This window comes from Esox lucius, chromosome 20 (assembly GCF_011004845.1).
Source record: "Esox lucius isolate fEsoLuc1 chromosome 20, fEsoLuc1.pri, whole genome shotgun sequence".
Taxonomy (NCBI): Eukaryota; Metazoa; Chordata; class Actinopteri; order Esociformes; family Esocidae; genus Esox; species Esox lucius.
The window spans coordinates 40,991,058-41,018,721 of record NC_047588.1 but is presented as its reverse complement, the minus strand read 5'-3'; the positions used below and the strand labels follow the sequence as shown (position 1 = coordinate 41,018,721).

The 27,664-nt window shown below is 40.9% G+C and overlaps 1 pseudogene; it reads left to right on the top strand.

The window, feature by feature from the left end:
• Window positions 1-13: 13 nt before the first annotated feature.
• Window positions 14-27,664, top strand: LOC117593496 (annotated as a pseudogene).

Sequence of the window (27,664 nt, the reverse complement as noted above, 5' to 3'; positions counted from 1 at the left end):
AGTTTAGCTGATTGTAGAGATTAAGAAAAGACTTGAAGCAGAACAAATGCAGGCTGAAGGCTTCATGGAAGAACTGCAGAGGGAAGTCACCGAGCTGAATAGGATGGGCACTGAGCTGGAGAAACTTTCAAATGTTGAGAACCACATCCTTCTACTGCAGAGCTGCCCGTCAGGTTCATTTGACTATGAAGTCCAGGTGAAGGGAAGGACTGGTTGGGCTGTGGGAGTGGCCAGAGTCCTGGGAGTCTACTGGGTCCTGGGAATATATCTTGGTCTGTGCTGTTGTGGGATGGAGAGTACCAGGCTCAAACTCAGCCCATCACCCACCTCTCACTGAGACAGGAGCCCCAGAAGGTGGGGGTGTTTGTGGGTTATGAGGAGGGTCTGGTCTCCTTTTACAATGTGGAGGACTGGTGTCATTATTCCTCCACAGACCCAATCCAAAGGTTTCAAAATAGTATGTAGCCTTCTCATTGCAGTTGTTGTAATTATAATATAAATGTCAATGTCAATATTTGTGATGAAGATTCTGCATAAAGCATCCAGTTTCCATCGTTATTGTGACTAGCACAGAAGTCCAATAACTAAACTATACAAAGCACATTTCTCTAAACACAAATACACAATGTAAAACACATCAAATGTACAGCAATGTCAATGTTACATATTGAACTAATAGCCCAAAACCACAAAGGTGTATATTGGTCTAAAGTGAATACAGTGAGTGTAGTTGCTGTGCATAGCAATCCATTACCAAAGTAAAGCGATTGACTACATTACCCATTCAGCACCGCAACCAGGAAGTAGCTCGTGTGACAGTAAAACGCTCCAATTTCAAACATTTACTAGAATATAGTCACGGATATATCGAGCTGACAGCGTTGAACATCAGACCGCAAATAAGGTTTTATCAGCGTGACCAACGTAACAGTTATCAAGCATACAAGCCGCACATACATAACCGCAGCACAGCAGTAGCGCAACAAACAAACTTAAACCGTAGCTCAACGTGGAGAAACAACAGCTTACCGGTGGCGCATCTCTCCTGACGAGACATGTCAAAACTAATACTCGCTCCCGCTTATAGCCCGTGCTTATTCAGTACTGGAGTACAACACGCGGATTTTACTGGTCCACGTTTCAACTCTTGACTGGCCCGTGCTCTAATCAGGTAAGTGAACCTCCCACCTAGTTACCTGCGTTACATTGCTGTTGAACACCCGTGACGTAGTAAACACTACAGATAATGAACAATATACAGTGCCTTAGTCCTACAGTTTTCTGCACCTCAAATTTGGAAAAAAATTCCAAAGGTCATTTTAAACTGAATTAATTGTTGCCTTTAGGGCAATTTCAAAAGATGATAGAGGAATATTTTCATGGAAGAATATGTTTGTGTCAAATTAATTTTGTGTTCATGATTGTATTTTTCCTTGTTTGTCAAAAGAAATCTACATAAAGAGGTCACCTTGAGCGCTGTAGCATTTCACCATCAGTATGATGGACACCAGTAGAAAGGGAGACACCACCAGAAGACCACACAGCAGTCTGGACAGTGAAGAGGAGTCCAGAGAACCTGGAGGGATGGAGACCAGAGGACCTGGAGGGATGGAGACCAGAAGACCTGGAGGGATGGAGACCAGAAGACCTGGAGGGATGGAGACCAGAAGACCTGGAGGGATGGAGACCAGAAGACCTGGAGGGATGGAGAACAGAGGACCATCAAAAAACATTTTTACATCTTGTCATTGGTCAAGTACACATTAATGACGACCTACGATGACTGAAGAGACACTATAACAGTTACAGACACAGAGGGAGGTGAAGACTAGAGAATAGTGAAAAGTATTATACTATGTCAACTGTTTTCCATTTCCCCAGTTCTCTCTCTCCGTTTGTGTTCTGTGTTACAGAAATGTGACAGCATGTTTACTCAATGCTACAGATCGTCTGAGTAACTGGATGAAGCAATGGAAACAGTTAAAACTGGTCCACACTGTCCTCTTTTCTTTCGGTACTATAGAGGACAGCCTCCATGTCAGTGCAGGGAGACAGAGACAGGCCTGACCCTGTATGTATGGGTGGTGTTATCTCAATCTCCTGTATGTATGGGTGGTGTTATCTCCATCTCCTGTATGTATGGGTGGTGTTATCTCAATCTCCTGTATGTATGGGTGGTGTTATCTCCATCTCCTGTATGTATGGGTGGTGTTATCTCAATCTCCTGTATGTATGGGTGGTGTTATCTCCATCTCCTGTATGTATGGGTGGTGTTATCTCCATCTCCTGTATGTATGGGTGGTGTTATCTCCATCTCCTGTATGTATGGGTGGTGTTATCTCAATCTCCTGTATGTATGGGTGGTGTTATCTCAATCTCCTGTATGTATGGGTGGTGTTATCTCAATCTCCTGTATGTATGGGTGGTGTTATCTCCATCTCCTGTATGTATGGGTGGTGTTATCTCCATCTCCTGTATGTATGGGTGGTGTTATCTCAATCTCCTGTATGTATGGGTGGTGTTATCTCCATCTCCTGTATGTATGGGTGGTGTTATCTCCATCTAATGTATGTATGGGTGGTGTTATCTCCATCTCCTGTATGTATGGGTGGTGTTATCTCCATCTCCTGTATGTATGGGTGGTGTTATCTCCATCTCCTGTATGTATGGGTGGTGTTATCTCCATCTCCTGTATGTATGTGGACACAGTAAAGCCGGATCCCGTCTATGCTCCGTTTGTGTCTGTCGGTTGTGTTTCGGCAACGGGAAAACCAGCCGATCAGAAAAGCATTCAGATCCTTCGAGATACCGGTGCAGCGCAGTCACTAATCCTCACAAACAGTTTGCCCTGGTCTGCTCAAACGTACTGCGGCCGTTAGACTGGCTTCATTTAACATCCGAATTGGTATCAGGACGTTTCCGTGTTGGTTTAGTGCCTAGGCTACCAGTAAAAGGAGTCACACTGTTACTAGGAAACGACATCGCTGGTGGTCACGTGACTCCCATGTTAGAGGTGGTAGACAGCCCAAGACCCGAAAGTACAGATGAGAACTTGATCCAAGCATTTCCCCGGGTATTCCCGGCTTGGGTACTAACGAGAGCCCAGTCTCACAAGCTGGGTGACCTGGTGGATTTGTCTGGTTCCATATTTGAGTTAGGGCAGAGGACCCAAAACAGAACGGTCCTTTGTGATGGTAATTTCATCGAACTCATTAATAAGGAAGTACAGAGACGAAACACTCTTGGCACATTTTAAGTTTTATTAATATTTGCAAATATGAGAGACGCGTCAAACGCTTACAAACGTAATCGTCCGAGGAGTCTCTAACTCAGTATAGCTCATTCAACAGTATATATCACATACAAAAAAGAGGTGTGGTAAGTTGTTGCCCATCTGTCTTGTGTAACATTTACCCAAAGGGCGGGCTGTCCCCCCACCTTATCCTTCTGAAATCCTGAGGAGACACAATGTCTGGTTAATCAACAGAGACGCTAAAGGGTAATACAGATGGGCAGATTCATGATTAAACCTATAATCTGCTGGTGTCGGTCAAGGATGCCTCCTATTCAAACACCAGACCCCACTCGGCATCTTTAACTAGTAATTCATTCATACATTTATAGGACCAAGAATACATCAGTTCAAAATTTCCATAACACCTTCTACAAAGTCTAAGGTGTCTAGTCCCGTACAGACTCAGAAAGGGGTCTGCAGAAGAGAGGGGTCTCTGTTTTCTGCCCCGAAACACATGAAGGTACATCATGACAAAACAGCAGTAGATCGGTCCTTTATGCCTGGGAGACCAGGTGTTAGTTTTATTGCCAGTCCCCGGCTCATCCTCATCAGCCCGTTTTTCAGGACCATATCTTGTGGACCAGAAACTTAGTGACACCAATGATGTTATAAGGACACCAGATCGCAGACGCTCCTCCCGTGTGTGCCATGTTAACATGTTGAAGCCATATCATGCACGGTGTTCCTCTGACAGCTCCTTCAGCCTGCCGGTCCAGCCCGCCGTCTCCAGCGTGGCTGCCGTGGTGCTGCAGCCTGGCACAGACCTAGAGGAGAACGACGACGGGTTGGCGTTACGCCATACGTTGCAGCAGTGTGAACGCCTCAGTAATGCAGAAATGTTAAAGACGTTACCTTCGATAATGGGACATTAGAACGACGACGACAAGTAACTGATCTTGTTGCCTTGGTAAACTGTTTTCTTACTGTGTTTCAAGACGTTCGCAGTCGCACCTTTGTCCTGGAACATGACATGGATGTGGGGAACACCGCTCCCATTCGGCAACATCCTTATCGAGTAAACGCTCAAAAAAGAGAGATAATGAAAGGTGAGGTTGAGTACTTGTTAAAGAATGACATGGCTGTATTCTTGTTCCTAAGCCAGACGGTACGTCCCACTTATGCACGGACTATCGTCATGTGAATTCTGTCACGGTACCGGATTTTTTCCCACTGCCTCGGATGGAAGACTGTATCGACAGGACAGGCTCCGCTAAATATGTGAGTAAGTTAGACTTGGTGAAAGGTTACTGGCAAGTGCCTCTGACCCCCTCGTGCTTCAGACATTTCAGCTTTCATAACACCTGACAACTTTGTGCAGTACACCGTAATGCCTTTTGGTGCAACGCTCTGGCAACATTTCAGCGGTTGGTTAACATTGTGTTTGCTGATATACCAAACTGTACTGCTTACATGGATGACGTAGTAGTCCATTCGCCTACTTGGTCCAACCATCTCTCTACTCTGAAGTTGGTGCTTCAGCGCTTGGAGAAGGCCTTGCTGACTCTTAATTTGGCCAAATGTGAGTTCGGCAAGGCTACTGTAACCTATTTGGGGAAGCAGGTGGGAGGTGGTCAGGTGCGCCCCATTGCTAGCAAGGTGGAAGCGATTGCTACTTTTCCTGCTCCTACAACTCGCCGTCAGTTGCGCCGATTCCTAGGAATGGTGGGGGACTATCGCACCTTCTGCAAGAACTTTTCGGAGGTAGTTGGTCCCCTGACGTCCTTGCTCAGTCCCAAAGTGCCGTATAAATGGTCCTCAGAATGTGACTCGGCCTTCGAGTCAGTTAAAATGCTACTTTGTAGTGCCCCAGTGCTTGCTGCCCCTAACTTCGACAAACCTTTTAAGTTGGAGGTGGATGCTAGCATGGCAGGGGCGGGTGCAGTCCTCCTGCAGGAGGATGAGGAAGGAATTGATAGACCAGTCAGTTTCTTCTCAAGAAAGGTCAATGCGTGTCCGTCAAAGTACTCTACTATTGAACAAGAGACGCTAGCGTTTTTGCTGACTTTACAGTTCTATGAAGTCTATGTTGGCTCTAGCGCCGCACCTGTTATGGTCTTCACAGACCAAAACCCGTTAACATTCCTCAGACAGATGTAGAACCAGAACCGTCGCCTCATGCGGTGGGCTCTGATTGTACAAGGGTACCATTTAAGCATCCATTATGTGAAGGGTTCCACAAACGTGGTTGCCGACACGTTGTCGCGTGCTCACTGTGTGTAGGACTTGTGCATGTTTGCTATAGTTGCAAACTTAGGGTTTGCATCTTTTGGGGTGGGTGTGTTACGTCCCCAGTGCTTTCTTTTGCTCTGTGTTCGTATGTGTTTTTATGCCTTGTTGTTCTATGTGGTGGTTGCAGGCTAAATGGCTTCCTGATCACTGGTTGCGGCTGATTGGTCGGATTTCGGGCTGATTGGAGAGCTGACATATGCCCGCTCGTCAGTCGTTGCAGCTGGTTTAGCCTGCATGTAAGCCACAGTTCTGGAATCTCATGAGAGTTGCGGTCTGTGAGGTAGAAGAACATTTGTGATTTAGTGCTTTAAATGTTTGTTGTGGCAATTGTTTGTGTTAAAACCTTTTTCATTTGTTTCCAGGGGGAAGGGGAAAGCCATTGTGCTTTAGGCAAGAGGCCCTGGGGCATACACCTCCCGTAGAATAACCTGTGGCTGATCTCTTATTGCCGCGGGTCTTTGATGCAGGCCAACGGCTCGATGGGGGCGTTCCCTGTGTTAGGCTCCTGAGAGGACCAGGTTGATGGGGCGGGGACTGACTGAGGAGGTCATCGCAACCATTAGCTACCCTGGCCAATGGAAGATCTTTACCCACTGGTGTGAGGACGTGGGGGTTGACCCCCTGTGTTGTGACGTGGGCAGAGTCCTGTCGTTCCTGCAATGTCTGTTTGATTAGCAGGGGTCGCCCGGCACGCTCAAGGTGTATTTTAGCATAAATTAACGATAAATGGGTGACTAGCATGCCCTTATCTAGTGTGGCCGTCTCAGTTACAAAATGTTTTCCCTACAACCTTCCTAGCAGTTACCTACTATTTTCAGCAGAAACATGCTTACTATTGATGTGTAGTTACCATGTTGTTACCCAGCTGTTTCAACTTCTATGTTGGTTCCTGGAAATAACCTAGTTATTACCACTTTATTTCTATCCTGCCAAATAAAGTGGTAGCAATTGTGCCTAAGTAATCAGAAAATACTGTAATACAGGGATTCTGGCATCAGGTAAACTGAGCCTAAAGGTCAAAATTCAATCAGTGTAGAAAAGGTCCCTGGTAACAAAGTGGATGGGAGTGTGGTAAATTACATCATATTCATTAAGGATCATTTTAGTGACAAGCCTAGCTTTGGGCAGAGCTGTGAAAACACACAACACATTAATGTATATGGAGTTAATGCAGTAATCTATACAAAGTATGATCACATTTTCAGGTATTATATTAAATGAAAGGAACATGCTGCCCTTGTCCTTCTCAGTTCATGTGATGTCTGTCACCAACTGTCCCCAGTTATGATCACAATGTTTGGTATAATTACTTAAAAAAGAAAATGAAATGTAACTCACCATTCACAGACAAATAGACAGACTCACTGATGGATGTAGATGTGGGTCTGTTTTTTCTCTCTCCCAGACACCGGTAGAGACCCTGGTCAGACTCTTCAACTCTACTGATGATGAGGGTGTCTCCTGTTATAGAATGTCTGTCAGACTGAGTTACTGCATTATTACTCCTGTCTTTAGACCATTTATAACTCCAGTAACTGTAAGATCCAGCAGAACAGGTCAGAGTAACTTTCTCTCCAGTGAACAGAGAATTTGGATGGAATTTCAGAGTAGCTTTTGGCAGAGCTGTGAAAACACACAACACATTAATGTATATGGAGTTAGTGCAGTAATCTATACAAAGTATGATCACATTTTCAGTTATTATATTAAAGGAACATGCTGTCCTTGTCCTTCTCAGTTCATGTGATGTCTGTCACCTGTCCCCTGTTATGATCACAATGTTTGGTATAATTACTAAAAAAGAAAATTAAATGTAACTCACCATAAACAGACATATAGACAGACTCACTGGGAGGAGACCCCGAGAAGACCTAGGACACGCTGGAGGGACTATGTCTCCCGGCTGGCCTGGGAACGCCTCGGTGTCCCCCCGGAAGAGCTGGAGGAAGTGTCTGGGGAGAGGGAAGTCTGGGCATCCCTGCTTAGACTGCTGCCCCCGCGACCCGGCCCCGGATAAGCGGAAGAAGATGGTATGGTATGGTAAGAATGATCACATAATTTAAAGAAAATAATAAAAACAAAATGGAATATATTTTTTAATCATAACAGGACATTAAAAGGGTAAAGTATCTGAGGGCAGAGCTGTAAAAACATACAAAATATGAATGTATATGCAGTAATCTATACAAAGTATGATCACATTGTCAGACATTATATTAAAGGAACATGCTGTCCTTGTCCTTCTCAGTTCATGTGATGTCTGTCACCAACTGTCCCCTGTTACACTGGAGAGACTCACTGTATTCATCTGTTAGAGGTGTATCTAACTGAAGGGTGACAGTGTTTTATCTCAATGAAACAGGTCAAACAAATAGAGCATTTGGACTGAGTTAAGGTAGGGGGACATTTATCTAAAAGGGACATCAGTTTGAATCAGGGATTCTGGCATCGAATAACCTGAGTGTAAAGGTCCATCAGTGTAGAAACGGTCCCTGATAACAAAGTGGATGGCAGTTTGGTCAATTAAACCTAATTTGTCATGGATATATTTTGAGCTGCAGCTTATAACCTACTTTGTCATAGTGAAGGATTGTCAGGATGCTAACTATAACAAGGGTATAGACTAGACAAATGAAACCTCTAAGCAGGTCAAGCTTATGGTGGGAAAATGTCAAGAATACTTACTTAAAGCCAAACAAGGGACTAACACTTTACATGTTGTGTTTATAGTTTCATTCAGTGCAAAACTATACATTTATACCAACTACCAAATGAATTAGTAAAGGTATAAGATAAGAATTTACATCAACAGGACAATTGAAATATACCATTGAAACACAGACCATGATTGACTCAATGAATCTAACATCAAAAAACAACTAAGTTTCAAACTCACCATTCACACTTATAGTGACATAATTACTGATGGATGAAGATGTGGGTCTTGAGTAGCGTATTCCTTTACACCAGTAGAGACCTTTGTCAGACTCTTTAACACTATTAATAGTCAGGGTGGCTCTATGAGACTGAGAAAGTATATTATGGTTGATTGTGTTGTCTTTGTACCACACATATTTAGTCCAGACACTGTAAGATCCAACTGAACAGGTCAGAGTAACTTTCTCTCCAGTGAACACAGGGTTTGGATCTACTATCAGAGTAGCTTTGGGCAGAGCTGTGAAAACACACAACACATTAGTGTATATGGAGTTAGTGCAGTAATCTATACAAAGTATGATCACATTGTCAGTTGTTATATTAAATGAACATGCTGTTCTTGTGCATTGTATCTATCTGTTGGTTGTCCAGATGTTGTGACTCCTCAGGAGTTGAGAAGGTTACCCATGTGGGGGAGGACAGCCTGTCCCTTTGTGAAGCCCAGGACATGTGATAGAACAAAGGGAATGTGTTTTATAGACATAGGACAGATGGGCTACAACTTACCACACCCCTTTTAACTGTGATAAATACTGTTGAATGTTCATGTATTAAGTTAAAGATTCCTCGGATGATTATGTTTGTAAGCGGTTGACGCGTCTCTCTTATTTGCAAATAATAAATAAATGGTTAAATTGTGCCAAGAGAATTTTGTCTCTGTTTCTTACTCCTTTAAGAGTGTCGTGCGATGGAATTGCCATCACATGTTATCTCCATCTCCTGTATGTATTGGTGGTGTTATCTCCATTTCCTGTTGTAAGGGTGGTGTTATCACCATCTAATGTATGTAAGGGTGGTGTTAGTTCACTCTAATGTATTTTTGGGTGGTGTTATCTACATCTAATGTATTTATGGGTGGTGTTAGTTCACTCTCCTGTATGTATGGGCGGTATTATTTCCATCTGCTGTATGTATGGGTGGTGTTATCTCCATCTAATTTATGTATAGGTGGTGTTATCTCCATCTAATGTATTTTTGGGTGGTGTTATCTACATCTAATGTATGTATGGGTGGTGTTATCTCCACCTAATGTATGTATGTATGGGTGGTGTTATCTCAATCAAATGTATTTATGGGGGGTGTTTTTTCTCCATCTCGTATCAGAACTCAATAAACCTCTTTTGATAGAACTCTCTACACGGGACATTTCCTGTAAGATCAGGATAATTTCCACAAAATCTAATTACGACAACAGAAACTGTCGAAAAACGTCATCTAGTCCTGACAAGATTTACATGTTGTCAAAACACAGAGTCGGGTTAAGCCTAAACCAAACGCAGACATTTTCTGTGGTGATTTTACATTTCCTAAAATGGGATTAATTAATGTTGATATGCAAAAATAACTAATATAAAAAAAATTGCAAGATTTTAGAGATATTATGATGCTTTCACTATTTTTTCTTATTGGCGACATTTATAGACTACTGGGCAGGTAGGTGGAGGATCTCTTCATCTCGAACAAGAAATTAATTTTGTCTCCATCTAATGTAAATCACCGTTCACAGTCGTAGCCATCATAGATTTGGGTTGCGCTGTGAAAACAAGCAACACATTCATCCATTATGCAATCATTGCCCCACTCTGGGTGTTGTTATCTCAATCTAGTGAATTCATAGGTGGTGTTGTCTCCATCTAATGTATGTATGGGTGGTGTTATCTCCATCTAATGTATTTATGGGTGGTGTTATCTTCATCTAATGTATTTATTGGGGGTGTTACCTCCACCTAATGAATTTATGGGTGGTGTTATCTCCACCTAATGTATGTAAGGGTGGTGTTTTCTCCACCTAATGTATGTATGTATGGGTGGTGTTATCTCAATCTAATGTATTTATGAGGGGTGTTTTTTCTCCATCTCGTATCAGAACTCAATAAACCTCTTTTGATAGAACTCTCTACACGGTCAGGATCAGGATCATTTCCACAAAATCTAATTACGAAAACAAAAACTGCGGATAAACGTCATCTAGTCCTGACAAGATTTACATGTTGTCAAAACACAGAGTCAGGGTAAGCCTAAACCAAACGCAGACATTTTCTGTGGTGATTTTAAATTTCCTAAAATGGGATTAATTAATGTTGATATGCAAAAATAACTAATATTACATTTTTTCGCTAGATTTTAGAGAGATTATGAGGCTTTCACTATTTCTACTTATTGGCGACATTTATAGACTACTGAGCAGGGTAGGTGAAGGATCTCTTTATCTGAAACAAGAAATTAATTCTGTCTTCATCTAATGTAACTCACCGTTCACAGTCGTAGCCAGCATAGATTTGGGTTGCGCTGTGAAAACAAGCAACACATTCATCCATTATGCAATCATTTCCCCAATCTGGGTGTTGTTATCTCAATCTTGTGTATTTATGGCTGGTGTTATCTCCATCTGATGTATTTTGGGTGTTGTTATCTCAATCTAATGTATTTATGGGTGGTGTAATTTCCATCTTATGTATGTATGGGTGGTGTTATCTCCATCTAATGTATGTATAGGTGGTATTATCTCCATCTAATGTATTTTTGGGTGGTGTTATATACATCTAATGTATTTATGGGTGGTGTTAGTTCACTCTCCTGTATGTATGGGCGGTATTATTTCCTTCTGCTGTATGTATGGGTGGTGTTATCTCCATTTCCTGTATGTATGGGTGGTGTTATCTCCACCTAATGTATGTATGGGTGGTGTTATCACCACCTAATGTATGTATGGTTGGTGTTATCTCCATCTAATGTATGTATGGGTGTTGTAATCTCCATCTAATGTGTGTATGGGTGGTGTTATCTCCATCTAAAGTATATATGGGTGGTGTTATCTCCATCTAATGTATATATGGGTGGTGTTATATCCATGTAATATATTTTTGGGAGGTGTTATCTCCACCTAATGTATTTTTGGGAGGTGTTATCTCCACCTAATATATGTATGGGTGGTGTTATCTCCATCTAATGTATGTATGGGTGGTGTTATCGCCATCAAATGTATGTATGGGTGTTGTTATCTTCATCTAATGTATTTGTGGTGGGTGTAATATCCATCTAATGAATTTATGGGTGGTGTTATCTCCATCTAATGTATGTATGGGTGGTGTATGTATGGGTGGTGTTATCTCCATCTAATGTATGTATGGGTGGTGTTATCTTCATCTAATGTTTGTATGGGTGATTGTTATCTCAATCTAATGTATTTATGGTGGGTGTTTTTTCTCCATCTCGTATAAAAACTCAATAAACCTCTTTTGATAGAACTCTCTACACTGGACATTTCCTGTAATATCAGGTTCATTTCCACAAAATCTAATTACGACAACAGAAACTGTCGAAAAACGTCATCTAGTCCTGAAAAGATTTACATGTTGTCAAAACACAAAGTCAGGTTAAGCCTAAACCAAACGCAGAATTTTTTTGTGGTGATTTTACATTTCCTAAAATGGGATTAATTAATGTTGATATGCAAAAATAATTAATATTAAATATTTTCGCTAGGTTTTAGAGAGATTATGAGGTTTTCACTATTTCTACTTATTGGCGACATTTATAGACTACTGGGCAGGTAGGTGAAGGATCTCTTGTTCTGGAACAATAAATGAATTCTGTCTTCAGTGTTGCACATTTAAAACAGGACAACTCTGTTAGCATTTGGCAACTTCATTCTTCATAGCATTATGTTATAGCATAGCATAGCATCATCATCCGCTTATCCGGGGCCGGGTCGCGGGGGCAGCAGTCTAAGCAGGGATGCCCAGACTTCCCTCTCCCCAGACACTTCCTCCAGCTCTTCCGGGGGGACACCGAGGCGTTCCCAGGCCAGCCGGGAGACATAGTCCCTCCAGCGTGTCCTAGGTCTTCCCCGGGGTCTCTTCCCGGTGGGACGGGACCGGAACACCTTCCCAGGAAGGCGTTCCGGAGGCATCCGAAACAGATGCCCAAGCCACCTCAGCTGACCCCTCTCGATGTGGAGGAGCAGCGGCTCTACTCTGAGCTCCTCCCGGGTGACCGAGCTTCTCACCCTATCTCTAAGGGATCGCCCAGCCACCCTGCGGAGAAAGCTCATTTCGGCCGCCTGTATCCGGGATCTTGTCCTTTCGGTCATGACCCAAAGCTCATGACCATAGGTGAGAGTAGGAACGTAGATTGACCGGTAAATCGAGAGCTTCGCATTATGTTATTTTCTCATATTAATTTGCAGAGAAATCTGTCTCATTTTCATACCATCACGTTCTCTACCAAAGACTGTTACGCTCTCTCTTTCTCATTCCCAATGACCTTTTGTGTCTTGCCCTCCTTGTGCAAGGTGTCAATGGTCGTCTTTTGGGCAGCTGTCAAATCAGCAGTCTTCTCCATGATTGTGTAGCCTACAGAACTAGACTGAGAGACCATTTAAAGGCCTTTGCAGGTGTTTTGAGTTAATTAGCTGATTAGAGTGTGGCACCAGGTGTCTTCAACATTGAACCTTTTCACAATATTCTAATTTTCTGAGATACTGAAATTGGGGTTTTCATTAGTTGTCAGTTATAATCATCAAAATTGAAAGAAAAAAACACCTGAAATATATCAGTCTGTGTGAAATGAATGTATACATTATACAAGTTTCACTATTTGAATGGAATTACTGAAATAAATCAACTTTTTGATGATATTCTAATTATATGATCAGTACCTGTATATGGACAAACAAATATACAAACTTTCACAATCAATGACATACAGTTGGGTGGTGATCATTTAATATATAACATTTTAGTGGGTTGGTCAGATCCTGGCTGGGGGCCTCTAGGCATCTCTATTCGCCCTGGGGGTCACAGTCAGGACCTCACCGGAGAGGTGCCTCTAGGCATCTCTGCGCTGCTGTTTTTGATTGTCCCCAATTAGAGGCAGCTGTGGTGTGTTGCCTCTAATTGGGGACCCTATTTAAGTTGCCCTGTTGAGCCTTTACTTTGTGGCTCCTTTGTTTGGGCCAGTTGTGGGCCGGCGTTTGCGGTGGACCTGTTGTTGGTTTCTGTTCAGTTATTTGTAAGGAAGACCATTAAAAGGAATGACTACCTTCTTTCACTCTGCGCCTCGTTTCCGGCCTTCAAAATGATAGGGTCTTACTAATCATCTCTAAAGCACCCAAGACAGACCAAAAAACAACCCAAACTGATGGATTGTTTCTAGTGGATAGTAGGAAATGGATCTGTGTGGTGAATAAATCATATAGTTAGATAACTGTTTGGAGCTGGCAAATATGATAAGCATTATTTTGTTATTCTCTGTGATCTCCAGTTCTCTATGTCTGAGCTCATTCTGGCCAGTGTCCGGTAATGTGTTGGTATTTGGTTTAACAGATAAACCTGTTGACTAGTAACCTCCAAACTGTTAGGTGAAAAGTATATTGAAATTATATTTGCATGTTAATGATGACATTTCTTTACAGAGTCAAAATATGAAGGAATTGATTCAGATTTTCAGTGACTCAATGAAGAAAATCGTATCTAACTCACCGTTCACAGTCGTAGCCAGCATAGATTTGGATTGCGCTGTGAAAACAAGCAACACTTTAATCCATTATGCATTCATTGCCCCAATCTGAGTGTTGTAATCTCAAACTAGTGAATTTATGGATGGTGTTATCTCCATCTAATGTATTTTTGGGTGTTGTTATCTCCACCTAATGTATGTATGTATGGGTGGTGTTATCTCCACCTAATGTATGTATGGGTGGTGTTATCTCCATCTAATGTAAGTATGGGTGGTGTTATCGCCATCAGATGTATGTATGGGTGGTGTTATCTCCATCTAATGTATGTTTGGGTGGTGGTAACACCTCCCATAAATACATTAGATTGAGATAACAACACCCATAAATACATTAGATGGAGATAACACCACCCATATATACATTAGATGGAGATAACACCATCCATAAATTCACTAGATTGAGATAACACCTCCCATGAATTCATTAGATGGATATTACATCTAGATCTAGATGGATATTACATCATATGTATGGGTGGGGTTATCTCCATCTAATGTATGTACGGGGGGGGGTTCTCTCCATCTAATGTACAGTGGGGCAAAAAAGTATTTAGTCAGCCACCAATTGTGCAAGTTCTCCCACTTAAAAAGAAGAGAGAGGCCTGTAATTTTCATTATAGGTACACTTCAACTATGAGAGACAAAATTATTTTTTGATTTTTTTATGAATATATTGTTAAATTATGGTGGAAAATAAGTATTTGGTCAATAACAAAAGTTAATCTCAATACTTTGTTATATACCCTTTATTGGCAATGACAGAGGTCAAAAGTTTTCTGTAAGTCTTCACAAGGTTTTCACACACTGTTGCTGGTATTTTGGCCCATTCCTCCATGCAGATCTCCTCTAGAGCATTTATGTTTTGGGGCTGTCGTTGGGCAACACGGATTTTCAACTCTCTCCAAAGAATTTCTTTGGGGTTGAGATCTGGTGACTGGCTAGGCCACTCCAGGACCTTGAAATGCTTCTTACTAAGCCACTCCTTTGTTGCCCGGGCAGGGTGTTTGGCATCATTTTCATGCTGAAAGACCCAGCCACGTTTCATCTTGAATGCCCTTGCTGATGGAAGGACGTTTTCACTCAAAATCTCACGATACATGGCCCCATTCATTCATACACAGATCAGTCGTCCTGGTCCCTTTGCAGAAAAACAGCCCCAAAGCATGATGTTTCCACCCCCATGCTTCACAGTAGGTATGGTGTTCTTTGGATGCAACTCAGCATTCCTTCTCCTCCAAACACGACAAGTTGAGTTTTTACCAAAAAGTTCTATTTTGGTTTCATCTGACCATATGACATTCTCCCAATCCTCTTCTTGACCACCCTAATGCTCTCTAGCAAACCTCAGATGGGCCTGGACATGTACTGGCTTAAGCAGGGGACACGTCTGGCACTGCAGGATTTGAGTCCCTGGCGGCGTAGTGTGTTACTGATGTTAGCCTTTGTTACTTTGTTCCCAGTTCTCTGCAGGTCATTCACTAGGTCCCCCAGTGTGGTTCTAGGATTTTTGCTCACCATTCTTGTGATCATTTTGACCCCACGTGGTGAGATCTTGCGTGGAGCCCCGGATCGAGGGAGATTATCAGTGGTCTTGTATGTCTTCCATTTTCTTATAATTGCTCCCACAGTTGATTTCTTCACACCAAGCTGCTTACCTATTGCAGATTCAGTCTTCCCAGCCTGGTGCAGGTCTACAATTTGGTTTCTGGTGTCCTTTGACAGCTCTTTGGTCTGGGCCATAATGGAGTTTGGAGTGTGACTGTTTGAGGTTGTGTACAGGTGTCTTTTACACTGATAACAAGATCAAAAAGGTGCCATTAATACAGGTAAAGAGTAAAGGACAGAGGAGCCTCTTAAAGAAGAAGTTACAGGTCTGTGGGTGCCAGAAATCTTGCTTGTTTATAGGTGACCAAATACTTATTTTACTGAGGAATTCACCAATAAATTCTTTAAAGATCCTAGAATGTGATTTTCTGGATTTTCTTTTCTCATTTTGTCTCTCATAGTTGAAGTGTACATATGATGAAAATTACAGGCCTCTCTCATCTTTTTAAGAGGGAGAACTTGTACAATTGGTGGCTGACTAAATACTTTTTTGCCCCACTGTATGTGTGAGTGGTGTTATCTCCATCTAATGTATGTATGGGTGGTGTTATGTCCATCTAATGTATTTATGGGGGGTGTTTTTTCTCCATCTCGTATCAGAACTCAATAAAACTATTTTGATAGAACTCTCTACACGGGACATTTCCTGTAAGATCAGGATCATTTCCACAAAATCTAATTACGACAACAGAAACTGTCGAAAAACATCATCTAGTCCTGACAAGATTTAAATGTTGTCAAAACACAGAGTCGGGTTAAGCCTAAACCAAACGCAGACATTTTCTGTGGTGATTTTACATTTCCTAAAAGGGGATTAATTAATGTTGATATGCAAAAATAACTAATATTACATTTTTTCACTAGATTTTAGAGAGATTATGAGGCTTTCACTATTTCTACTTATTGGTGACATTTATAGACTACTGGGCAGGTAGGTGAAGGATCTCTTGTTCTGGAACAATAAATTAATTCTGTCTTCAGTGTTGCACATTTAAAAGCATTTGGCAACTTCATTCTTCATAGCATTATGTTATTTTCTCATATTAATTTGCAGAGAATTCTGTCTCATTTTCATACCATCACGTTCTCTACCAAAGACTGTTACGCTCTCTCTTTCTCATTCCCAATGACCTTTTGTGTCTTGCCCTCCTTGTGCAAGGTGTCAATGGTCATCTTTTGGACAGCTGTCAAGTCAGCAGTCTTCCCCATGATTATGTAGCCTACAGAACTAGACTGAGAGACCATTTAAAGGCCTTTGCAGGTGTTTTGAGTTAATTAGCTGATTAGAGTGTGCACCAGGTGTCTTCAATATTGAACCTTTTCACAATATTCTAATTTTCTGAGATACTGAAATTGGGGTTTTCATTAGTTGTCAGTTATAATCATCAAAATTGAAAGAAATTAACACTTGAAATATATCAGTCTGTGTGGAATGAATGTATACATTATACAAGTTTCACTTTTTAAATGGAATTACTGAAATAAATCAACTTTTTGATGAAATTCTAATTTTATGACCAGCACCTGTACAAAACATAAATTTATCTTTTTCCTTTCGTAACACAGTTAAATGGGTAAGCAGAAACACTAACCAAATGTATAAATTAATTACTATCCTTCAAATGGCACCCATTTGTCAAGTGGTAATGTAAAGAGATTCAGAGGTGTTTTCCATACAACAGCAATAAAATACATTACTGGTTAACTGCTCCCTTTATTGAAGATAGCTCATACTAGGGTTATATTGTTCATCTGAGTATTAATATTATAACATGTACATTTGGATTGACCTGCTAGTTTCCCATCATTTGGTTTCTAGTAAACTACTAGTGAGACAGGAGACAGAGAGTCAATAAGCAAACAGATTGATTGGCAGGATTGTCATTATAGCAGGGATATAGACTACTGGATATGATAGATGAAGGATCCCCTTGTTGTGGAACAAGGCACCAATTCTGTCTTTAGACTGGAGGTATTGATATAACCCTGGATTCCTGAAGGAGGTAATGAGGTACAACAGTAAACAGGCTAGAATAGACAGAGGGAACATCTAGAAGATCCATGTCACTTCTTGATTAATCACAGCGGTCAGGTGGACAAATGGTCACTAACATTATTCAAGGTAGACAGCTGCCTGTGGCCCCAGAAGTCAGTCTTCTCACCCACACCAAGTCCTGACAGCACATCACCCCTTTTCCTGGGAACTCCACTGGCTCCCCGTGCCTCAGCACATTGATTATACAATTATTCTGCTCACCAATAAAACCCTCCATCAGCTTGCTCCACCATACCTCTCTGATCTTATTCCCCATTACCCACCCTCTCAGTCATTCCTCTCTGTTACAGCTGGTCACCTCATCATCCCCCGGTCCAAGCTAGTGATCTATGGAGACCGGTCATTCTCTAGGGCTGCTCCAAGCCTTTGGAACTCTCTTCCACAATCAATCTGAATAAAATATCACATTCATCCACCTCTTCAAGCCTCATCTGTTCAAACAAGCGTTTCCCTAGCCCCTCCCCTCTCCCTGCCCCTAGCCCCGCCCCCTTGTTATTATTACTGTAGATGTTTAATACTGTGGTTCACAAACTTGGGTTTGGGTACAATGTGAGGTCACATAACTTAGTAACACACCTAAAGAAGTCATTGGCTATAAGAAATAACGCATCTGCGTGATAGGAAAAAAACTGAATAGAACAGGAATGTTTGGCTTTGTAATGTTTTATGTCACAATTCTCTCAAGGTAATTAAACCCTGTTGAAGAGGAGAATGTGGTGAACAGTAATATTGATGACTTGTTTCAATGTTATGAGTTGTGAAACAGCAAAGCCAACCAGTGTTTATAACATTAATATTTCCTTTTACAACCCAGCATAAAACTATTAGGTTAAAAAACCTCCAAACCCCTTTAAATCAGTGCTACACAGCAGCAGCTTCCTCCAATGGTCCACTTGGTGCTGCAGGACACTCATTTAACACAGCGGATTTACCATCTCACCACCAGGGGGAGCTGCCCCCTCACCACATCATTATAGAAACAGTGTATATGAGTCTTTTGGTAGAAAACCCCATGCTGACATACAGTCTATGTAGATTCCCTTCTAGTGGCAAGAAGGTTTATCCTGACAGAAAATATCAATAGTGGGCTGTGGAAAATTTTTCTAATAAAAATGTATTTCAGTACTTCTGGGGCTGACTAGGCCAAACTAGTACCAAGACTATGGTGAACCATTCTATGTTGAAACCAAAATGTCTTGGCAAAACCCTTGCAGTAGTTTTAGGGGTAGTTGATGAACACTGGCCACATGCTAATTAACTTATTAATGGATATTTAAACTTCCTGTTTTGTCTCAATAAGAAATGCTAGCAGCCACGACTGAATTAGAATGGAAACATGCAACATTGGCTCTATCTGTACTGTAGGCTACATACAGAAAATAATATGATTATTAAATTTTTGTCTTTTGGCTATATACCTAATAACTAGCTAAATTAGATTTTCTCAGCTTTTAGCTGAAGACATTTGTGTACATATGGGTTTCACCATTTAGAAAACATCAAGAATATTCCAAGTTCTGGTCCACGTTTTGGCCCTTCTTGAAGCCATAGCACAAAACGTAATTTGTGCTATGGCTTCATTTTGGGTCCGTCTGAATCATCTGTCAACAAGACCTTCTTACAAAAGTCTGCTATAACTTTAATACTTTCTGGCCAACATGTTCATATGCCTAACTGTTTCATTGTTTTTGCACTGTGGTAATGTAGACTGTGGTAATGTAGCCTGTGGTAATCCTGGTTAAGTATTCTGCAGAAAGTTGTGGCTAACCCATTCATGTCTACTTCCTGGAGAGGGTTCCTGATCTGTCAGACTGTTGTTTGAGCTGATTTCTTCATTATGATGAATATTTCTACTGGACTGAAGGGATAGAAAGAATGAAGAATCCATCCACTGTTATATAATGATTGTCTGACTGGTGCAGGAAAGACTGTCAGTATTGATCAATCATGACCAAAACAACATCATGATTATTCACTAGTTTCTTTGGCCCTCAGTAAATATCCATCATCCACACAGAGATTAACAGGACTATGATCACATCCAAACTGACAGATAAACAGTTGTACTACATTACTCCCAAACTTCTGCACATCTCCCTGAAACTAGATGGATTGATGTACTATTTAAACAGAATTATACCTCTTTAAATGTGTACATCTACTATATGTCAACATATAGGATATACTTTGATTATACTGTATAGCGCCATCTTCTCATAACCTCACCACTTATTGTATTACATGTACATTTCTGTCTGAACAGAGTTGTCTTTTCTGTTGGTTTTTCACATTATAAATGGGAAGATCTCAAACAATAATGAACGTGTGAATTGAAATGCAGTGGAAGAGATGAAGAGATGAAACATGAAGAGGTGGAGGTATGATCAGATGAATGAATATCTACCATCATCTTCAGAGGGAACACAGTACATGAAGGTCGTCAGAACTGCAACAAAATGAATCAATGTAATTACTGTACTGTAGTCAATACTCCTGCAGTAATACACAGTGAAAACTGCAGATTAAATCAACTTATCACTAGACAACAGGTGGTAACTTTTTGAGGTGAGTTAATGCTGATATCTGAGGTGAATATTTCCCAGAGTGCCTTGTCTTTCAAGTTATTTATTGAGTTGTCACTTATAACTGTGTTTCTTATAGTGTTACATATCAATTTCAGATCCATGTACAGGGCCTTGGGCCTCACAGAAACCACTATAAATCTCCCTTTTGGGGGAACGTCTTAAAAGCAGCAGGGGCTCCTCCTCCTTGTATTGTACAGATGAATGACTTTTATCACATTCATGTATACAGCATGTACCACAGTCTGTTATGTTCCCCAATTTGTGTTTTCACTGTGACAGAACATTTGTTTTTCACAAAAATTAACTTTATTTCCCAAAGTTCAATCAAATATGTCACAGGCAACTCACGAATCATTTGTAGTTTTTGAACGACTCTTTTTACTGACTCATGAGAAACTAATCCTTTTTTAGGGACTCGTTCAACTATTTCATTCGGCAGAGTCAGGTATGTGGAGATGCTATTGTGGAATTGTGGGGCTGACTATGGCAAACTAGTACCAAGGCAGACTATGGCAAACCGTTCCATGTTGAAACCAAAATGTCTGGACAAAACCCTGGGCAAAATATTTTTAGGGGTAGTTGATGAACACTGGCCACATGCTAATTAACTTATTAATGGATATTTAAACTTCCTGTTTTGTCTCAATAAGAAATGCTAGAAGCCACGACTGAATTAGAATGGAAACATGCAACATTGACTCTATCTGTACTGTAGGCTACATACAGTAAATATTATGATTATTCATTTTTTGTCTATTGGCTCTATACCTAATAACTAGCTAAATTAGATTTTCTCAGCATTTAGCTGAAGGCATTTGTGTACATATGGGTTTTACCATCTAGACAACATCAAAAATTCTCCACGTTTTGGCCCTTCATGAAGCCACAGAAAAAAACGTAATTTGTGCTATGTCTTTATTTTGGGTCCGTCTGAATCATCTGTCAACAAGACCTTCTTACAAAAATCTGCAATAACTTTAATACTTTCAGGGCAACATGTTCATATGCCTAACTGTTTTATTTTTATTGCGCTGTTGTAGTGTAGACTGTTGTAGTGTAGACTGTGGTAGTGTAGACTGTGGTAATATAGACTGTGGTAATGTAGACTGTGGTAATGTAGAGTGTGGTAATGTAGACGGTTGTAGTGTAGACTGTGGTAATGTAGAGTGTGGTAATGTAGACGGTTGTAGTGTAGACTGTGATAGTGTAGACTGTGGTAGTGTAGACTGTGGTAATATAGACTGTGGTAATGTAGACTGTGGTAATGTAGAGTGTGGTAATGTAGACGGTTGTAGTGTAGACTGTGGTAATGTAGAGTGTGGTAATGTAGACGGTTGTAGTGTAGACTGTGGTAATGTATACTGTGGTAATGTAGACTGTGGTAATGCTGGTTAAGGTTTCTGCTGAAAGTTGTAGCTGTCCCATTCATGGCTACTTCCTTGAGGGGGTTCCTGATCTGTCAGACTGTTGTTTGAGCTGATTTCTTCATTATGATGAATATTTCTATTGGACTCAAGGGATAGAAAGAGTGAAGAATCCACCCATTGTTATATAATGATCCTCTGACTGGTGCAGGACAGACTGTCAGTATTGATCAATCATGACCAAAACAACATCATGATAATTCACTAGTTTCTTTGGCCCTCAGTAAATATCAATCATCCACACAGAGACTAACAGGACTATGATGACCACATCAAGTCACATCCAAACTGACAGCTAAACAGTTGTACTACATTACTCCCAAACTTCTGCACATCTCCCTAAAACTAAATTGATTGATGTAAGATTTAAACAGAATTATACATCTGTTATTTTTGTACATCTACTATATGTCAATATATAGGATATACATTGATTATACTGTATAGTGCCATCTTCTTATAACCTCACCACTTTTTGTATTACATGTACATTTCTGTCTGAACAGAGTTGTCTTTTCTGTTGGTTTTTCACATTCTAAATGGGAAGATCTCAAACAATAAAGAACATGTGGATTGAAATGCAGTGGAAGAGATGAAGAGATGAAACATGAAGAGGTGGAGGTATGATCAGATGAATGAATATCTACCTTCATCTTCAGAGTGACCACAGAAGATGAAGGTCGTCAGAACTAAAACAAAATGTATCAATGTCATTACTGTACTGTAGTCAATACTCCTGCAGTAATACACAGTGAAAACTGCAGATGAAATCAACCTATCACTAGACAACACGTGGTAACTTTTTGAGGTAAGTTAATGCTGATATCTGAGGTGAATAATTCCCAGAGTGCCTTGTCATTCAAGTTAATTATTGAGTTGTCACTCATCAACTTATAGTGTTACATTTCAATTTCAGATCCATGTAATAAAAAAATAATCTAAGCAAATACATTGTCATTCAGTGAAATCTGTTTACAGGTTTTAAATGGAATATATAATACATGGTTTGATATTTAATAGTAGCAGGCATTTCTCATGAAGCTCATATGATTACAGGAAATATATAGGCTGCAGTCACACCCTAGTTCTCATCGATGGCACTGAGATGGAGAGTTCCTGGGTGTCCCCATCTCAGAGGACCTCTCCTGGACCCTCATCACCTCAGCCCTGTACCTTTTGAGGAGGCTGAAGAAAGTTTGCCTGTCCTCCAAGATCCTTGTGAACTTTTATCGCTGCACAATCGAGATAATTCTAAATAACTGCACCACAGGGCCTTCAACGGGTGATGAAAAATGCCCAGCACATCACAGGTACCCAGCTCCCAGCCATCATAGACCTCCAGCACATCACAGGTACCCAGCTCCCAGCCATCATAGACCTCCAGCACATCACAGGTACCCAGCTCCCAGCCATCATAGACCTCCAGCACATCACAGGTACCCAGCTCCCAGCCATCATAGACCTCCAGCACATCACAGGTACCCAGCTCCCAGCCATCATAAACCTCCAGCACATCACAGGTACCCAGCTCCCACCCATCGTAGACCTCCAGCACATCACAGGTACCCAGCTCCCAGCCATCATAGACCTCCAGCACATCACAGGTACCCAGCTCCAAGACATCATAGACCTCCAGAGCAAGTGGTGTCTGCACAGGGCACGTTGCTTCACCATGGACCCTATGCACTATGTCTTTACATGTGGATTGATAAATGACTCGTGCTACTAAAAATGTAAGTGACCAAATTATACAGTCAAGTGTGGCAAATATAACTAACTGAATTCACACCCTGTCCAAACCATGTCTTCAGTATAATTCCCAGTGTGCCTTGTCCTTCTAAGTACATAAATACGGTAATTATGGATGTGTTCGATGTCAATTAAATGAGTATCATTCCCGTAAATTTGGATAAAACATGATATATGGACTCATAAAACACCATAATATAAAACACTGATTAAGATCTCAATTCATGAGATCAACAACCATTTTACAAAAACCAATACAGTCATCAGTAGAAACTCCACAATTCACCTGAAAGACAAGGCACCCTGACAGAAGAGTTCATCTAAACTAAAACATTGAGTAGGACCAAAATATCTGGGGAGAATTAAATTAATTATTTAGTTGTCCTGTGAAGAGTGGTGCTATTACTCTTGGTAAATAGACATAAAACCCCAAAGTCAGTACTCACAGAGTAGCAAACAGAACCAGGAGTGATCCATTCTGACTTCCTGATGAGTGTCTGTCTGTCTCTGATCTACAGTTCTACATATCAAACCCTTTACTTCCTATATGATGAGAACATATGCAGATCACGCTTCTCAACCGTCACATACAGACAAATACGTTTGACTAACTTGTCTTTATGTTTTAACCTCATGACATATTGGATATATTGTCTGTTCTCAGATGAACTTCTCCCTGGCTGTACATTTTCTGAATGTCATATCTTAGTGGTTGGCTAAATGGGCCCCATGTAATGGGATCTATTCTAATTCTTGGATGACAGAAGAATGGGAGTGTAACGTGGTGAAGGTGTGGAGGAACCAAGCACAGGCTAACTTGCATTTGAGTAATTGAATTTAATGAAAACAAACATGAATTGACAAGAACAAACTGAATATAAAGCAACAGGGCTGAAGTCATAACAGCAAAACAAAACTCAATTACATGCAACAATTAGCCTCAATAACCGACAAGTGAGGGGAGCAGATTAGAACCATTTAAACACATAGTGATGGTCAGACTGGGACCTGGTGTGGGTGATTATGGGAGACAAGACAATGAATGAGTCCGGGGTGAGTTCATGTAGTGATGGGAACTGGGAGTGCACCGTACTATGACAGGGAGATTCAATATCTGAGATCAGAGCTGCATGTTTGTTATCAGAATGTGTAGACACCTGTTACGCATATAGATGACCTGTAGATTTGATTAAGCCTGGACTCAAACCTTGGTGCACCCACACACACACACACACACACACACACACATACGCACACACACACACACACACACACACACCCATACACACACACACACACACACACCCACACACACACAAACACACACTATTGCTATTATCAGAAAAATAATATGTATATTCCCCAAACCTAACCTTAACCTCAATAACCTGGCTATAATGCCTAAACCTAACCCCTATTCCTAACCCTGCACTTAACCCTTAAAACCCAAACCTTAAAGTAAACCATAATTTTGGAAGTTTGACCCTAAACCTAATCCCTCAACTTGACTTTGTCACCATATGGACCTGTAAAATGTCTTAAAAGCAGATTTGTCATGTTTTTATGTCTTTGTGAGAACTGTTTGTCCTAATTAGATCTGTGGAATGAAAATGCACACACGTTCATCTACCCAAATGAAGACTTAGCTTTAACACAACCCAAACCTATATATTAATGGCGAAACCAAAAAAAGTAACACCACTTATAATACAATGTTAGTAATTGTGTGTGTCTGTGTGTGTGTCAAAACCAATACATTTTCTACATACAGTTACCTTAGTGATGATGTTGTAATAGTTTTATTGTTGTTTTGCTGTATGTTTGTCACCTCTATCAGTCTAGTTATGTGTTTAGGTTCATTTCTGTATTTAGTGTAATTTCTTATTTTCTGTCTATTATAAATAATAAAATAAAAACGTTTGCCAACTGAAGAAGTGTGAAACAGCTGAAAGCAACAATTTCCTGTTCACTGCTCAGAATAGTGAGGGCACAATGATGAGAGACACCAAGAATACTGTGTAATAACTATAGTTTATTGTAAACACACAGTATTATGGAGAAAAGAAAAGGGGAAAATAAAGGGCAGGGCAGGACCAAAGGAAAAACAAACTCTAACTGAACTATCCTACTATAGAACAGCTAGGCTCTCTATCTACACAAATACATGGGGAGGTCCACCCTGAATCTGACCCAGTGTGTGTAGACAAGTCAGTTCTAAAGGAAGAATTTAAGCCCATGGACATCTGGCCTGTATGAACTCCCTAAGAACATTCCTCTTCCCAAGGGATAAACACAGAAAATACATTTTTGAAACACTTCTGCAACATATTCAATATTTCTTTTTTAGTTTACAAATATGTCTCAACATAAAACCAATGCCACCTTACAATAATTGAGTTTGAGTTTCGGTGTTTTAAAATAAGTATCTAACCTCATAAAAGGCCAATGCACTATATGTAATTCCGTAATATGGTTTGGAAGTTGAATACTTTTGCAAGGCATTGTATTTCAAGTGGTAAGTGGATAAAGTATTTAGTAAAATAGCTATGTGAAATAAAAATGGTATTATGACATTTCCTTTTCAAGTCCAACATGTCAGTTCTTGGAGACCCTCTTGGGCTTCAGATAGTGATGTAAGAGAATGTATAAAACTGTCAATTGGCAAACCAGGCAACAAAAGTTAGACAACAACAAACAAACAATAACACACATATCTCATAGTAACCTTCTTGAGATTCTAAGGAAACATGTCCATCTTCTGACTAAACACTCCTCTTAACTCCTCTTAATGCTGTTGAATGTCCAAATGTGGTGGTCAGGTCAGTAACTATGGATTTGTGAGTAATTTGTGAAACCCAAATTACAATGTAAAAATATACAACTGATATGACTGCTATGTTTGTTTTAAATGTGCTTTAATGTTTCCATTTACAGTGAAGACCCCTAACACACCTCAGGACTAATTTCATGGACCAAGTGAACATCTGGTCTGGACAGAATCAAGCCCAGTTCTAGGCTAGCTCCTGAACTAGGCTAACCCTAACTCTTTGTTGCAGAATTGTCCCATAATGTAGAAAAAATATACATTTATTTAATTGACACCTTTGTTGACATTCACAATAATCTATCTTTCATTCTTGTGATCTTTAGTAAAAACAAATTAATATTTTTTTTTATAAAAGGCCTACCATAAACTACCATAAAAACATCTTGAAAGAACAATTTTGCGATTTCTGTGGTGAGACTCACCTGGAGCCCCACCACAGAGTGGCGCCATTCAAGAAACACCAGCTGATCGACCCTGTGGAGGACCTGGAGCAGAGGGTCTGCATGAAGCACAACAGACCCCTGGAGAAGTTCTGTAGGGAAGAACAGACATGTGTGTCAGTTCTGATACGAGACAGAGAACAGGACTCATGTAACTGTCCTGATGTCAGAAGAGTGTGAACTGAGAGATGGTGAAGACTAAGACTGATGTTCAGAGGATGATCCAGGAGAGGCAGCAGAATGTCAAGGACATCCAACAGACAGTGGAGCTCAGCAAGAGAGACTCAGAGAGAGAGATAGCAGACAGTGAGCAGGTCTTGGCTGCTATGGTGCAGGCATTCATGGCTTCATCGAAGAACTGCAGAGGGAAGTCACCGAGCTGAATAGGATGGACACTGAGCTGGAGAAACTTTCAAATAATGAAGACTTCTACTGCAGAGCTGCCCGTCCCTCTGTTCCCCCCCATCCACCAGTCACTGGTCTGAGATCAGTGTTCACAACAGTGTGTGTTTGGTGACTCTGAGAAGAGCCATGCTTCAGCTGGAAGAGACTGTAAATAAAGAGATGGAGAGGTTTCCTGAAGTCAAGCTGAAGAGGTTTCAACGGTACACAGTGGACGTATCTCTGGACCCTGATACAGCAAACACCCAACTAATACTGTCTGAGGACCGGACCAAAATACAAGTTAGAAAGACAAAGCAAGACCAGCAAAACCTGAAAGGTTTGACACCCGTCCCCACGTTTTAGGAGATGAGAGGTTCTCCTCAGGTAAATTTGAAGTGAAGTGCAGGTGAAGGGAAGGACTGGCTGGGCTGTGGGAGTGACCAGAGAGTTCTTTAACAAGAAGGGGGTTAATCTACTGGGTCCTGGGAATGGATCTTGGGCTGTGGTGTTGTGGGATGGAGAGTACCAGGCTCAAACTCAGCCCATCACTCACCTCTCACTGAGACAGGAGACAGTCAATACAGCAAAGTTATCTGATAGTATTTGTAGGTAG